This window comes from Anas acuta, chromosome 34, assembly GCF_963932015.1.
Source record: "Anas acuta chromosome 34, bAnaAcu1.1, whole genome shotgun sequence".
NCBI lineage: Eukaryota > Metazoa > Chordata > Aves > Anseriformes > Anatidae > Anas > Anas acuta.
This window is the reverse complement of record NC_089012.1, coordinates 159127-172208: the sequence shown is the minus strand read 5'-3', so window position 1 is coordinate 172208 and position 13082 is coordinate 159127. Positions and strand designations below refer to the sequence as shown.

At 56.9% G+C, this 13082-nt stretch overlaps 1 protein-coding gene and 2 long non-coding RNA genes across 5 annotated transcripts in view; 1 reads left to right on the top strand and 2 right to left on the bottom strand.

The window, feature by feature from the left end:
* Positions 1-12071, top strand: part of LOC137846594 (uncharacterized) — a 31777-nt gene extending 19706 nt beyond the window's left edge. For all 3 annotated transcript variants that reach the window (XR_011090559.1, XR_011090561.1, XR_011090560.1), the window contains one exon: positions 159-12071. This is a non-coding gene — a long non-coding RNA (uncharacterized lncRNA). The remainder of the gene's footprint in view (positions 1-158) is intronic.
* Positions 1-13082, bottom strand: part of LOC137846586 (maestro heat-like repeat-containing protein family member 7) — a 58698-nt gene that overhangs the window by 15682 nt on the left and 29934 nt on the right. The window lies entirely within an intron of this gene.
* On the bottom strand, positions 3108-12716 carry LOC137846598 (uncharacterized). Its single transcript, XR_011090567.1, has 2 exons — positions 12567-12716; positions 3108-3332 (listed from the first exon to the last, which is right to left on the bottom strand). It is a non-coding gene; the product is annotated as an uncharacterized lncRNA (long non-coding RNA).

The following is a 13082-nucleotide window of genomic DNA, read 5'->3' as shown; positions in this document are numbered from 1 at the left end:
ACCCACGGTCCCTCCCAATCCTCCCCCCACATCTCCCCCCCACATTGATGTGCACACAAAAATATCATGCCCTTACTCTGTTGGTGTCTGTAACAATAACAATAACAACCTACTCCTTTTGTGTCTTTTTTTTTTTCTTTTTTTTTTTTTTCTCCCAGTTCTCTCCTTCATTGCATTGGATAAATAGATCTGTAGTGCTGAGCTGCCTCCTGGGTCAAACCACTGCAAGTCTTTTTGGTGCCTAGCATGGAGCACAAAGGTTGAGATGACAAATCGGACCAGAGCATTTTAAAAGTAAATTGTTATAAGCAATAGATCAGTTTAACAGTTGCTTTAACAGTTGCTGATCACAATGTTGATCTTTTTGATCTTGGGGCTGTTGTGCTTGTTTTCAGAATTGTGTTGTATAGCACATCACTAACTGTCTGTCTTCCATGTCATGCTGTTCATCAATTCTGGGGGCTGGTTTAAGGTTACTGTTTTGATGTATGGGATAACACTGACTTATGACAGGATAAAATTATTGCCACCTCTGTACCTCGGGAACCATCTCTTCATCTCTTAGAAACTATTAATAGTTACATTATTTTACACTTTTTGCCTTTTCTCCTGTGCAGGGTGGGGCAGGAGGTGGGGGGATGGAACTGGTGTGGACAGTGGGGGACGTTTCTCCCCACTTCTTCACTCTCCCTTTCTTCTTCTCCTCCGGGCTAATTACAATAGCTCTTGAAAGCTTTGAATATCCGTGGGATGGCCGAACCAGCATGTTTCTGTTGTCCCATCTCCTAAATGTGATTCAGGTTTTGTATAATTTTAAACAACTACTTAAGCATGCCATCCAGAGATCTTTCCAGAGGCAGGAGAGTTAGGAGTGGCAGGGACTGTGTGAGGATATGGGCAGGAACCTAGAGCAGTGGGCACCTCCAGTGCTTTGGAGCTTCACCTCTGAGAATGTGCAGAATCCTAGAAAAAACTGTGAAATGCTTGAAAACTGCGTGTGATCACCCTGGCATTTCCAAAGAGACACAAATTACTGGAATGTGCTGGGGCTTGACCTGTGCTTAACAAGCCACAGGCAACACGTCTCCGACCCCTGGGACTTTTCCTGCAGGCACACGCCAGTCCCTGTGGCAGGCCCATCAGCCACTCCAACTTCTCCTGGACAGATGCTCCATTCTGTCAGTTGTTAATTTCTGTAGGCAGATGACTCACCCTGATTGTGCTGTCTCTCACAAGATAACAGCAACAGGAGTTGCAGGACGCTTTAGAGAATACGGCAGTAAGCAGTTGAACAGAATTACAGCATAGACTCAGGTAAGGGCAGGGGATGTAAAGCTGCCACGTTCCACCTTTTCTGTGCTTTTTTTCCATCCATTTTTTCATTTGGTGTGGAGCTCAGTCCTCCATGTCTTGAAGCTGTGCAGGGACAAAATCAGAATGGCCAAATCCTAACTGGAGCTCTATCTGACTATTACTAACAAAAAGAGTAATTATATATATATATATATATATATATATACATAACAAGAGCATTAAGGAGCATCTCCATTCTGAATTGGATGTGAGGGGAATGATAGTGACATAGAACCATAGAAGACATGAGGAAAAGGCTGAGGTACTTAATTCCTTCGTTGCCTCAGTTTTTAACAGCAAGACCAGTTGTTCCCCTGGTACTCAGCCTCCAGAGCTGGTAGATAGGTACACGGAGCAGAATGAAACACTCATAATCCAGGAGGAAATAGTTAGAGAACTGCTACTCCACTTAGATATACACACATCTATGGGGCAGAATTGGATCCACCTGTCACTACTGAGGGAGCTGGCAGAATCACTTGCCAACCTGCAACCATCATTGATCAGCAGTCGTGGCTATCAGGGGAGGCTGCGGTCAACTGGCGACTAGCAAATGTGACGTCTGTCTACAGGAAGAGCTGGAAGGAGGAGTCGGGGACCTACGGATCTGTTATTCTGTCCACGATGCTGGGAAAGCTCATGGATCAGATTATCCGGAGTACCATCACACAACACATTTCCCCCTGTACTCGGCTCTGGTGAGGCCGCACCTCGAGTACTGTGTTCAGTTTTGGGTCCCTCGCTACAAGAAGGACATGGAGGTGCTTGAGCGGGTCCAGAGAAGGGCGACGAAGCTGGTGAGGGGCCTGGAGAACAAGTCCTACGAGGAGCGGCTGAGGGAGCTGGGCTTGTTCAGCCTGGAGAAGAGGAGGCTCAGGGGCGACCTTATTGCTCTTTACAGATACCTTAAAGGAGGCTGTAGTGAGGTGGGGGTTGGCCTGTTCTCCCACGTGCCTGATGACAGGACGAGGGGGAATGGGCTAAAGTTGCGCCAGGGGAGTTTTAGGTTGGATCTTAGGAAGAACTTCTTTACCGAAAGGGTTGTTAGACACTGGAACAGGCTGCCCAGGGAAGTGGTGGAGTCACCATCCCTGGAAGTCTTTAAAAGACGTTTAGATGTAGAGCTTAGGGATATGGTTTAGTGGGGACTGTTGGCGTTAGGTCAGAGGTTGGACTCGATGATCTTGAGGTTTCTTCCAACCTAGAAATTCTGTGATTCTGTGATTCTGTGACTTATTGGCTCAGCTCTGGTCAGCAGAGGGGCCCTTAGCAAACATGGGGCAGCTTCCAGATCCTTCTCACAAAAGCCACTCCTATGGCCCCGTGCTACCAAAACCTTGCCAGGTAAAACCACTACAGGGAGGCGCATCTCATCTGGTGGTAGCAGGCCAGTGTCACATAGACCCTCCCATGATCAGCAAGCCCAAAGTTCTACCAGTTGCACCAGTCCCGAAGCTACGTGTTAATGTGATGAGTCTGCTTGTCAGCATCGATCCCCCCTATCGGAAGGACAGAGGCAAACACAACCTGTGCCCCTGATCCTTTAAGTAGTCGCCCCAAAGCCCTAAAGCCCCTTTTTTTACTAGGCATTAGTAACAAAAACTTGAACAAGGTGGAGATAAATTAACTTGGCTACAGCATTAAAGATGAGCTTTGCGCAGTGGTCAATTGCTGGCTGGCTTGAGGCGCGTGGCTGAGGGTCTCTAATGAATTGTATGACTGATTCAGGCGCGTGGACAGCGCATGTGGTTACGGGGAAAGTATATGTAGCAGAGAAAAATGGCAATAAAGGCCTTCTGCTCAAGAGGCATCGGGAGACCGTGTCTTTCATCCCTTCAGGTCTGCCCCCTTCCAACTCAGGATATTCTATGATTCCAAGTGTGGAACCCAGCATTTGGCCTTGAATGCCACGCAGCTGGATGCGGCCCGTTGATCCAGCCTGTCCAGATCCCCTTGCCCAGCTTGGTGTCGCCCACGAACTTACAGCGCCCGGTGGGGCCCATCCAGCCCAGGCACGTGTCACATGGGACCCTTGGTGACCTCCCTTGGTGACACCCCAGGGCTCCGCCTTATATGACTGCAGCTGTGGCTCGGACCCTCAGCGTCGGTGCACGGCAGTGACGGACAGGGCAGGAGCACTGGGCCTTCGAGGAGTCCCCGAGCATAGCCCACGCCTGCCCGAAGGAGCCTCCGTTTTCTATTTGAGAACTCTCCCACTCCAGAGGCTCCTTCTGAATCTGATGAGGAGGGAGGCATGCCCCCCAGGCAGCCCAGGCTGGCCTGGCAGGAGACCTGGTCTTCTGAGGGCAGCAACCGGCCAGCAGAGGACAGCTTGCTGGCAGAGGACAGCACCCCGGTAGAGGACATTTTGCCGGCAGAGGACAGAAGCCCAGCAGAGGACAGCTTGCTGTCAAAGGGCAGCAGCCCGGTAGAGGACAGCAGCCTGGCAGAGGACAGGAGACCAGCAGAGGACAGCTTAGTGGTAGAGAACAGAGGTTTGACAGAGGACAGCAAGAAGGAGTTGCAGTTGCTGGATCCCAGTGAGTCGTGAGTCCTCTCTGTACCCCTCCCTGCCACTGTAGGGGTGGACAAAAACACCACCTGAACTCCCACTCCATCCACTACCCGTCCCAGTCCCCTAAAGTCCCGCTTGATAGTCTTCAGGCTTCTATCTTCAGTATTATCACTGCCGGCCTGGACTATCAAAAGACGATAGTAATCAGAGGGGAAAACCAGGTTGGGAAGCTTTCTGGCAACGTCCATGACCCTAGCCCCAGGGAGGCAGCAGACTTCCCTACTGGTAGGGTCAGGCTAACAAATAGGGCCCTCTGTTCCCCTCACAAGGAAGTTGCCTTCTCAGGGGAACAGAGGGAACTTGTCAGGGTCCTTGGTGGCCTCCAAGTTAGCTCAGCGTCATGGCACCGAGTCACTGTGAAGGAGCTGCTGGAATAACGAGACAACAACCTAGTTCTATTAAAATATATATTGCTCTTTTGAGGACTGCTGCGGGGCTAGCGGAACCACGGCAGTGGAAATCTCCGTCCTGACGTAGCGGTATGCCTTGACTCCAGGTTCACGGTGGTTTCAACTGCCAGGGAACGGACCATGGGTTCCGGGTCGTTCTCTAAAGGCTGGAGGACTGCAACAGAAAGAAGAGCAGAGATGAAAACCCACTCCTTGCAGAGATCCCCAGGCATCCCCTGCAGAGCATGCCAGCCCCACTCGACTCTTCCCCAGGCCAGGAGGAGCAGGAGGGACAAAGGAATCCGTTGAAAGCTGCTGCTCAGCAATGTCCCAAATGCAGCCACCAGTCCTTCCCCACCTGCGCACCACAGGTCAAGTGGGGCACCTTCACAAGCTGGTTCCCTCACCACCTGCCTCCATCCCTTGGGAGGATTCACACACTCCAGGAATCTCCTGGACTCTTTCCTCTCGCTATTGTGCTTCCCCATGAGAGCAAGGGCTAGCGATCGTGACCCTGCTCCTAGCTGCTTGTAGGCTGTCTCATCTCCCTCTTCGTCCTGGTTGCGTGCTCTACAACAGGCTCCCACCTTCTGTCAGCCTTACTGCCCTTTCCCCTGACTCTTCCTCAGGGACACTCAACCCTTTCAGTGGCACTGCCCAGCTCCAGGCTGGGAGGCCATTCCCTGACACCACAGGCTACCCCGTCTCCTCTCCCTCGTTCCTATGGCTGCATTGCTCCTCCGCCCCGAAGCATTTCCCTGGAGCAGGGCAAGGCACGGGGGCCTCTGCCGCTGTCCCCCCAGCCCTAGCACACCCCCCACTGCCCTCACTCACCGCTGAGGATTTCATTCAGCTTCTCCTCGCTCTGGTCCTCGCAGTAGCGCGCAGCAAGACCTAGACACAGAGACCCCATCAGAGCCCCGCTCCCCAGCACGCTCCCAGCAGCGCAGCCCCTGGCCTGGCCAGCCAGGCTGTGCCCCCTCCTGCACCCTGGAGCAAGGGCCCAGTCGGGGGGCTCTGGGGGCAACAGGGCAGTGCCTGGGGCTGCCAAAGGCTGCCCCAAGAGGGACCCAGGGGCTGGGCTCACCAATGAATCCGACGGCCTCAAGTCGCAAGTTGGTCTGAGTGGCCTTCAGGTAGGGCTGGCTCTGCTGCAGGTATTCTTCTACTCTGCCTCTGTCCTGCTGCAGCTGGAGAGAGAGAGAACGCAGGGTCACGGGGCTTGCACACCCTCTCCAGGGTCTCCTCCAGCATCCTGGGGGCAGGGAGGGCAGAGGGGCCTGCAGAAGAGCCCCCTGGGGCTCTGTGCTGGCAGGAAGGGAGCGAGGATGCGGCTGCAGGCAGCGGGCTCTGGCCGGGCGCGTTTTCCCAGCTGGGGCAAACCAATGTGGGTCCTTACCAAGCACTCCCCGATCCTCTGCGTCTGTTCTGTCTGGACGAAGCGCTTGAGCTCCTTGCGTCGCAGAAACTCTGCAGCCACGGCGAGAGCTTCCCCAGAGGCCTGCGGAGCAGCAGAGGTTGGGAGATGGCACCACAGCCTTGGGAAGGAGACCCTCTGTCCCCTCCTCTTGGCAGGGCTGCGAGCCTTTCCCAGCGCGTTATGGGAGGCTGTGGTGGGGGGCAGCGTGCACTGGGTTCAGTGGCCAAGGCAAGGCCACGGGACAGCCACCATCGGAGGCAGCTCATGCTGCCGGCCAGAGATCCCCCACAGCAACCCTGTGGCATCAGCACACCCTTGCCCACATAACTGCTCAGCTCTGAGATCTGTACCTTTGCTACGCTCTCACTCTGGTCTCTCATGTGAAAGTAGAGTGGGAGAAGGCTCCTGTGCACCGTCCTCTTCATTTCCTTCGTCCTTTGCCGCAGCACAGCCTCCACCACGGCTTGGAAGAGGCAGATGGAGTGCTCCTGCACCTGGCTGGACTCCTGGCAGGGAGGAGGACAGGAGGAATTTCAGCATTAGCGTGGCCGATGTGAAGGGAGCTCCCAGCACTGTGAGATGCTTCAGCGCTGGATCCTTCCCAGAGGAGCTGCTCAGGGGCAGCTGCAAGGCCTGGTGCCTGTGAAGGGCAACGCAATCGGTTGCCATCGCAGGCTGCCCGCCAGCCACCCCACTTTCGCCACCAGCCGCACCAGCCATGCCCAAGCAGAGCTCCCCAGCGCCTGGGCTGACGAGGAGACTGGGAAGGCCCTGCCTGAGTGCTGCCCACAGGGCCGGGCTGAAGGGCAGCCCTCGTTACAGGGGGCCCAGCTGAGGGCTCGGGCTCCCGCAGCACACTTACGTGGTCAAAGAGTGGCAGGAGCTTCTCAGCCAGCTGCGGAGGCGGGCCACCGTACTTCCACCTCTCCACATGAGCCATCACGTTTTTCAGCACAAGCAGGGCCTTCAGCACCACATATGTGTTGGTGTCCTGCAGAGCCTCCACAATGTCTGACAGCACGACCTGAATTTCCCTTGCCTGTAGGAAAGACACCATTTCCCTTCCGTGAGGCAGTGAGAGACCACCCTGGGCAAAGGGCTCTGGTTCCTGAGCACCAGCCTCCTGCCTTGCTTCCTGGCAGCGGGGAGGGACGGGAGGGCAGAAGAGCAAAGCCCCAGGCTGCCAACATGGCTTTGCTTGACGATGGCCCGCTCACCTTCTTAGGGCTCTCTGACACGGTGCAGAGCCCTTTCAGAACCAAAAAGCGCATCTCTGGTCTTGGGTGCCTCAGGTAGCTCAGGAGGTGCACTGGGTTACCAAACTCATGAGTGCGATTCTGGGCCAGCATCTGCAAGAAAGAGCAGTGAGAGCCTGGCAGGGCCTGCAGGGCTCCCTGCAGCCTCTTCTTCTCCCACCTTTGGGCAGGGATGGGGCAGCGCCAGCTGGCACCAAAGAGGCACCAGGCGCGGGGAGCTACGGGGGCTTGCCGGCCCCAGGGACCATGTGTCCGTACGTCCTGCGGGAGCTGGCAGTTTGGGGGTAGATGGGCACAGGGCTGTGCCTGTGTGCCTGAAGGGGCACACGTAGCCCTGCTGGGAGCAAGGTTTCATCTGGGAACTCACAGCCAAGCGACGGATGCAGGTGTCTTCGGTGACTTCCTTGCACCACTGGCACAGCGGGATGCCTTGCAACACGATGTTTAAAACATTCTCCAAGGTCCTCGGCATGGCCAGGATCACCTCCCACATGGCCAGGTCAGTGCTGCAAGCCCAGAAGACTCTGTCAGTGAGGCTGCCTCAGCCGCAGGGCCACAAACTGGGCCAGCCCCAGAGGACCCAGGCTGTCCTGCAGCCCCTGTGACTTGGGGAGCACTGAGGGCCCAGCCTGGGCAGGCAGGAGGGGGCTGAGCTGGTGTTCCCTGGGGGCAGGGGGACTCTGGGCTGCCTTGGACAGCTGGGCTGCTGCAGCCCTGGCTGGCCCAGTAGGGCTGGAACACATTGGTGGGAAGGAGGGCTGTGCTCCTTGGGGATGTCCTGCCCTTTGCCATTGGTGTGGCAAGCAGAGAGTCTCCAGGTGCATCTCCCGACGCGGAACAAGCCCTCAAGGATGTTAAGGCCAGGACCTGTCACGTGGCGGAGAGAACTGCAGCAGGTTCTCGACTTCTTCCCTGGACATCATGTTGGTCAGCTGGAGAAGCAGGGAGTCCAGGCACTGCCGCGCCGATGCCGTGTGGATGCTGCCCAGGTTTCTCCTGATGCACTCCATGATTGTTGGCACCTTGGGGGACAAAGTGGGAATGATGTTGCCAGCAGACCGCAGCCATTGCCACAGCTGCCACTCAAACTTTGGCCCCTTCCATTGCTCTCTGCTGGCTTCAGGTGGCTTCTGGAGCCCAAGAGACCCCGATGTGCGAGGGAGGCAGGGAGGGAGGCAGGGAAGGAGAGAGGAACAACGCCTGGAAGAGCTCAAGGGCAGGGCCATGGCCACAGGCCACTTACATCTGTCAGCCAGTAGAAAGGGACCTCCAAGGCTGCGTCCAGCACGCTGCAGGCCCCCTGCTTGTCATGGATGCTGGAGTCTGGTAAAGCTTCCAGGGCTGTGAGGACGATGTCCAGCCTCTCAGCAGGGAAGAGATGTCCTCCAAACCACTGTGGGAAGAAGGAGGAGCGAAGACATGCCTCACTGAGTGTCCCAAGGGTGCTGCTTAGCTGAGCAGCAAGGGCGGCTCTGGAGAGAGGGCCCTCGGGGGAAGGGGTGAGGATGGGGCATATGGGGCCAGAGTGCTGGCCCTGCAGGTAACCAGGGCTTGCTGGTGGCCATAAGGGTGGAGCTGCTGCCGGGACACAGGGGAGCAGCCTTCGCATAGCCCCAGCCTGGGGACAAGAGGAACCCTCTCAGCAGGGCGAGTGAGGCCGTGCCAGCCCCACCGGTTCTGGACCCCTTTGCTCACACGAGATGCCTGCTGATGCTGCGGACAAGATCCCCAGCAAGGCCAGAGCTCATTACCTTGGCAATTTCACACGGAGTTGATATTATAGAAAACAGAAGTTTTGCATACTCCAATTTCTTCTGTCTCTCTGCATATTTTACCATGTCCGCTGTCAATATGCATTCTAAACAGGGGGAAACAGCGAAGAGTCAGTAGGGAAGAGCATCTTTGCCAACAAGCTTGCCAAATGGTGAAAAGCACTTTCACTAGGAATGGCCGAGGAGGGAGGCTCAGACCCACGGCAAGGAGAGTGGTGGGCAGGGATGTAAAGCACAAGGTGAGGAGTGCTGGGAGCAAGAGGGACCTCAGGGATGATGCAGAAGGAGGAGAAGCAATGGCGTTGGGTGCCGTGGGGGTAGCAGCGTGTCACAGACCCCCTTCTGCTTGGGGTCAGGATGTGCAGGAAGCCCCCTGACACCTGCCTTTAAGACGGCAGGGAGCAAACAGTCAGGGAGCATTCTGGAGGGCGTCACCATCCCTGGTGATGCACGGCTGGCTCTGCTGTTCACTCCTCGGGGAAGATGCGGTTTGGGAAGTGCTCATCGATTGATGGCTTAGACTGGGGGACACCACAAAACAGCGTGGTAGGTGATCTGGGGAGGGCTGGGAAGGACAGCAGCAGAGAACTGCTCCTGGACGGCAGGTGAGCGTCTAGGTTCTGCGGAAAACGATAGCCAGAATGCTGTGGGAAGCTGCTGTGAGGAGCAGAGGAGGCCAGGGAACCTGGCAGAATTCCGTGGGCAGCCTCCACCAAGCACAAAAACAATCCTTCACAATACTCACAGAATCACAGAATTTCTAGGTTGGAAGAGACCTCAAGATCATCGAGTCCAACCTCTAACCTAACAGTAACAGTCCCCACTAAACTCGGGGAAAACAAGTAGACAAATCAGTAGATGTTTGTGTGCAGACGGACGCTGCCCACCACACCTTCTTACCTCTTCCTTTTCTGATGATTTTGTATATGTGAGAAAGAGTTTCTAAAGCTGTGAATCTGATGGAATCTTTGTCACTGGTGAAAATGAAGAGGATGCCCAGCAGCTGTCCCAGGATGGGGATGTAGGGCTCTGTGGGCTCATCATCGCTATAGTTTTCATAGTCATCTGTGATCTGGGTGAGGAAGGGAGGAGAGACAAAGGGCTTAGTGGAGGCAGAGCCGGTCCCTGACAGAGCACAGCCTGGGAAGGGAAGAGCAGGGGCGAAGGAGGGACGAAGACCCTCGATTCACGGTTCTGAGGCACTCACGTGCATCGAGGCTTGCCTCACAGGCACCCCTGAGTGGCAGGATGCTCTGGGATGCAGGAAAGGGTGGAGAGTTCCTTGTGCCTTACCTCGGCCTCAAAATACAAGAGGATGAAATCACCCAGCCTCTCAATCATCCTCACAGCTCTCTCACGCACAGCTGGGTTTTTGGAGTGGGCAAAGTGCAGCAGCGTCTGCGAGGAGAGAAGTTGCTGGGTTGACAGTGGTCTGCAAATGAGACCTGAGAGGATTCTTTGGAAATTCTTTGCAAATGCCAAACCTTCAACATATTCTCCAACTCTGTGCTGAAACTGGCGATGGGGAAGTTGCGTACGAAGGCCGCCAGCATGGTGTCCATGGCTTTCATAGTCTGCAGGAAGGACAGAAGAGCATCGAATTATTTCTGTGGCCCTCCTCACCCCCAGGAGCTGGCTCTGAGCCCCTCGGGAGTTCAGGGGTGGCTTTGGGGCTAAAAAGCTGCTGTGTGCAGACCTCCTGCAGCACAAGATCAGGTCGGGGAAGGGGGAAGGGGGAGGCTGGGAAAGCAAATCTGGGCCCCGGCCCTGCACTGGTCTCTGGTTGTGTCAGCACGGGGAAGCAAGGCAGCAGCTCAGCAGGACTGGGGGTGCTGGTACCTCACCCAGCACATACCTTGGCGTAGAGCACTCCTGTCTCTGGCACATCTGACACGGGAGGCAGAAAGAAGATGCTCTTGCAGCACACAAGCAGGAGTCTCTCCTTTTTGCCACGCAGTGCTGTCGGTATGGTGTTGCTGAAGGAGAGAGAGAGAGGAGCCTGTTGGACGCAGTGCCTCGAGGCTTATGAAGGAGGACACGGACCTCCCTTGGCCAGGCATCCCTGGGAGGGACGGGCAGCCTCCCTGCCAGCTTCAGGGCCACCAGGACATTGCCACCAGGGGCTGGGCACGCACCTGAGGAGGGCGACAGTCTCCATGGCCTTCTGCCGGAATGCTGTGCGCAAGCTGTCCACGGGCTCCTTTTCCAGCAGCGCCTGCAGAGCACAAGCAGGATGAGACCTTGGAGCCGCCGGCACCCAGCAGCAGCAGAGCCAGTGCTGCCCCAGCCCTCGCCTCCCAGGGGGCTGGTGCCGGGGGGCCTTGCCCCTTCCCCAGCCCGCTGCGCATCCTCTCACCATGATGTTCTCCACCAGCTTATGTTTGCTGCAGAAGCCATGCAAGTTCATCGGCACACCCCTCTCTGTGACACATGTGCACAGATCGCAGATTTTGCTGAGGAACAGCATCTTCTGCTCCTCGTCGTCCTGGCAGCCACAAAGACACCAACAGAGCATTAGGGGGACACCCACGGCCAGCAGGACCAAAGCCTTGAGGGGTCTGGGGCTGTGTGGGACCCCTGGAGGGCAGCGCCAGGAGCACAGCTGTGATGCAAGCGGCTGCCATTACCTTTTCTGTGCCTCTGACATACGCCCTGATGAATTCCACGGCCTTGTCTCTGCACAGTTTCCATGCCTTATCTGGAAAGGAGGAAAGCAAAGAGTGCTGCAGCGAGGGGCTGAATGCAGGGGTGAGGAGAGGAAGGGCCCCAGCCCCAGAAGGACGTGGGGAGGCCGCGGGGATGCCCAGAGGCTGCAGCAGCTCCGCTGGGAAGAGAGGCTGAGGGAGCTGGGCTTGTGGAGCCTGGAGAAGGCTGCGGGGGGACCTCGCTGCGGCCTCCCCGTGCCCAAAGGGGCCTCCAGGAAAGCTGGGGGGGGATCTTCATCATGGACTGCAGCGACAGGACAAGGGGTGACGGCCTTAACCTCAAAGAGGGCAGGTTTCTTTCGGACAGGCAGGGATTTCTCTCCTTCACGCCCAGGGCAGTGAGGCCTTGGCGCAGGCTGCGGTGCCCCCTCCCTGGCACTGCCCACGGCCAGGCTGGGTGGGCTTTGGGCAGCCTGGGCTGGGGGGAAGCATCGTGATCGCCGAGGTCCCCCCCAGCCCAAAGCGTCCTGGCATTCTGTGGTGCTGCGGAGGAAGCTCGGCCCCGTCAGCCCAAGCGCCGCTTTACCCAGGGAAGGAGTCCTGGAGTCAGGCAGGGGTCTCTGTGTCCCCAACCCTCCCCACCCCATCCCGAAGACCCTGACTCACTGGGATCCAGCCACTGTACGTCGTCCTGGCTCTCCTCTACCTGGCTGCTGCCCGCTGCCTGAGCAATGGCCTCTGCCAGCAAAATGGCCTCTGCCAGGCTGCTGTCCTCTTCCAGGAAAAAGGCCTCGACTGGGGTGCTGTCCTCTGCCAGCAAGCTGTCCTCTGCTGGCCGGTTGCTGCCCTCAGAAGACCAGGTCTCCTGCCAGGCCAGCCTGGGCTGCCTGGGGGGCATGTCTCCCTCCTCATCAGATTCAGAAAAATCCTCTGGAGTGGGACAGCTCGCAAGGATAAACCGGCGGCTCCTCCGGGCGGGCGGTTGCGGCATTGTGGGACGTGGGCTATGCTCGGGGACTCCTCGAAGGCCCTGTGCTCCTGCCCTGTCCGTCACTGCCGTGCACCGACACTGAGGGTCCGAGCCACGGCTGCGCTCTTATAAGGCGGAGCCCTGGGGTGTCACCAAGTGACGTCACAATGGGTGCCACTGTGACACGCGCCTGGGCTGGGTGGGCACCCATTGTGACGTCACTTGGTGACACCCCAGGGTGCTGCCTGACGCGAGCGCAGCCGTGGCTCGGACCCTCAGGCCCTGCTTCCCAGGACGTGGCTGAACACCGCTCGTTGATGGGAAGTAGAGAATAATTTCTTTTTTCCCTCTCTCCGTGCTCCCGCGCGGACTGATTGTTTCTTTTGTTTCGTTTTTTTTTTTTTTTTTTCCTCCCCATTCCCTTTCCATTTAATTAAACCTTTCTCATCTCAAACCTCGAGTTCTCTGTGTTGTATTTTCTCCCCCTTCCTCTTTGAGGAGAGGGGGAGTGAGAGAGCGGTTGTGGTGGAGCTCGGCTGCCCACCTGAGTAAAACCACCACACTTTGTCCCAGCAGCTGCGGTGCCTTGTGAGGGGCTGGGGCTGGGGTGGCCGTGCCCAGAGCCCTGCAGCAGCCTGTGGAGGGCATTGCCCTGGGGCCAGCCCAGCCTGGGCTGCTGGGCTGGTCTGGGCTGGAGAGAGG